Raw genomic sequence first — 2,650 nt, forward strand, 5'->3', positions numbered from 1 at the left:
GGTGGCACTAATGTTCTCCATCATAGGACACGCGAGTGGGGACGAAAGCCGATAGCTGTGTTATTACCCGGTCTATTGGAGGCTACAATTGTGGAGCTGCTTAAATTTCGACTCACATTCTCCCATGTATGGCAATAAAATGAGGCAGTCGTTCGCCGACCTAGACCTCCGTGAGCGCGTCCTGGAGACTTTTGTCCTCGATGGTACATGTGAGCATATTATAGGCAATATTTCGCTCAAGCTGGAGGGAAAATGGACAAAGAAAAAATCGTGTTTTTGGAACGAACTTTTTATTAGGCTGATGGTCATACTCGTGAGATGCTCATTAACAGAGAAACGACATGAATATTGCAGACAACCGCGGATGTCTTCACGTGTTGTTAGCATTGTTGGTGACAGCGTCGGAAGCTTCACACGTCTCAGCGGGTGCTTTCCCATGGACTTGCTTATCCATAGAAACCCTTGCCGTATCCGTAGCCGCCGTATCCGCCATATCCCCGGAATCCGCCTCCATAGCCACCGAAGCCGCCTCCGTATCCAAGGCCCCTGCCCAGTCCGAAGCCGCCGTAGCCTCCACCGAAACGTCCGAAGCCGCCACCGTAGCCGCCGTAGCCACCGAATCCTCCGTATCCAAAGCCACCGGCAGCAGCCAGGGCGAAGACAGCAGCCAGGCAGACGAGGAGGAGCTGCGAAGAGGAAAGCCACATTTCATAGAAGCTCAACAAAACCCTAGCTAGAGATATGAAATAGCTGCTGGCCACGGTCCGTGCACTTCCCAATACAGCGCTACGAAAAACTGTGGTACTTTGCAGAGCTGACTAACTTTCCGGTCGTTGAATGTCTTGGTAGAATCAATGTGCACGCCTTGTTGTTATGGCCTACAGTGGCACTCTCAAAGCAGCAGCTGAGTATAAGACATCAAGCGCTTACTGCTTATGTTCAGCTTATTCGGGAGAGCGTTCAAGTTCGCAGGTGATAGAACAGAGCTTCTTGTTTGAGGTATACGCGAAAAGCTTGAACGTCTCCATTTACGCAAGTAGGTTGTTCCTTCATAACGAAAGGATTGTATGTGACATGGCTAAACTCACTTTATAAAAACTAAAAGGGTTCGAACTGCACCTGAATGATACGGTTTGCTTTATAAGCGCTGCTTTTTTGCACTGTATATCAGAACTACAGCACCAGGTACAGATCTAAAGCTAGCGAGCCAAGTCTCTTGAACGAACTGAAGATCCTTAGGTGCGTCTATGTAACGAGACAATAATTTTCACTTATAAACACTACGTCTTCAAGCAAACGTTCATCATGGACGGCTGTATTTACAAGATTTTCTCTATAAGGGGCCCGCTGCCTCCAGCGCACAACAGAAACATGGATTATCCTATTCTGAACACAACCAAGGTTAAAAATTTTACAGTAATAACTGACTACATTATTCAGCAAGAGTTATGAATTCATTTTCCGTAAAATTTACTTTTGCAGATATTTAAGAGTTAAGTGCGATTAAGGCACTCCACGCAGTCGCGTAGGAACAGAGAAGTGGCGTGGCGACTTAAGTCACGCCGTCCTGTGGTCCCACGCGCCTGCCTCTCACGGGGGCCACAACAGTGGACATGTCCGGCGGTATTCGGTTCACTCACCGTAGCCTTCATGTTGCTTTGATTGTTGGGGTGAGTACGAATCTCGGTGACATAGACGAGCTCCACGGGTCGCTTTTATAGGAAAAGTGTGACTCGGCGGTACCGCCTTCCGGGGAAAGAAGGGGCGTGGCCTGGCCTGCGGGGAAGAGGACAGCGGGCTCTGCCGAGGCGCTCTTCCCTCGCCGCCGCCAACACAGGTTGACCGCACCGGAGCCCGTAAAAGTGGAGCGACGTGCGAAAAATTCAAGGCTTCACGAAGCCGCAGGTCGCCCGCACATCGCGGCTGCCGCCGCGCTTGACGGCAGCCCAAGGTCCTCGAGGAAGATATGGGGCTGAGCGTGTTTGCCAATCGTTTCTATCGCGTCCCGTTTCACTGGCGGCCGAGGGCTCTCGCGCGCTGGCGAGCCGACCGCGTCGACAGAGCTTTCGCTCGCCTTGGCTGGCGTGGTATTGGCGATAATAAGTTGGGTCCGTGAGCCGATAGCGGCGAGGAGTGAGAATATATGCAAAGCTCGAGTGCTAACGATCGCGAAATGCGTACACAGAGAAAGACCGACACCGCTACTAAGATAAAAGCGTCCTAGTGGTAGCTGACAAAAGCAGACAAAGTGCCACTTTGCGGTGAACGCTGCGACAGAGGCTCATTATGAGGCACCCCAGCGGTGCCGTTCTTGTGCACAAAAGTCAACGTGTCTGTAGACTGTTGAGTTCTTCCTTCACCTTTTCTTCTTTTTTTCTTTTTGAGCGGTGACGACAGCAACAAAAAGCAAGCGAGAGAGTGTTTTCACGTTGTCAGCAACATAAAGAAACGTTTAATGTTTCCAATTGCGCAGATAGGGCTGATTTTTTTTCCCAATACATTCCGGGCATTCTGGGACAAGAGCAGAGAAGTGTACGATTATTTTTACTTTCAATTTCATTTAAATTTCTGCACTGGATAATACTTCAGGGCTTCACGTTCCGGATGTTATCTCTGTTATCTCTCCAAGGAAATTTGAGAGGCATGCCGC

At 49.8% G+C, this 2,650-nt stretch overlaps 1 long non-coding RNA gene across 1 annotated transcript; it reads right to left on the reverse strand.

Moving 5' to 3' along the window:
• Window positions 1–316: 316 nt before the first annotated feature.
• On the reverse strand, window positions 317–1,944 carry LOC149352427 (uncharacterized). Its single transcript, XR_016289530.1, has 2 exons — window positions 1,641–1,944; window positions 317–686 (listed from the first exon to the last, which is right to left on the reverse strand). It is a non-coding gene; the product is annotated as an uncharacterized LOC149352427 (long non-coding RNA).
• Window positions 1,945–2,650: the final 706 nt, after the last annotated feature.

The sequence above is a fragment of the Amblyomma mixtum genome, chromosome 3 (assembly GCF_055824585.1).
Source record: "Amblyomma mixtum isolate Tamu chromosome 3, ASM5582458v1, whole genome shotgun sequence".
NCBI classification, from domain to species: domain Eukaryota; kingdom Metazoa; phylum Arthropoda; class Arachnida; order Ixodida; family Ixodidae; genus Amblyomma; species Amblyomma mixtum.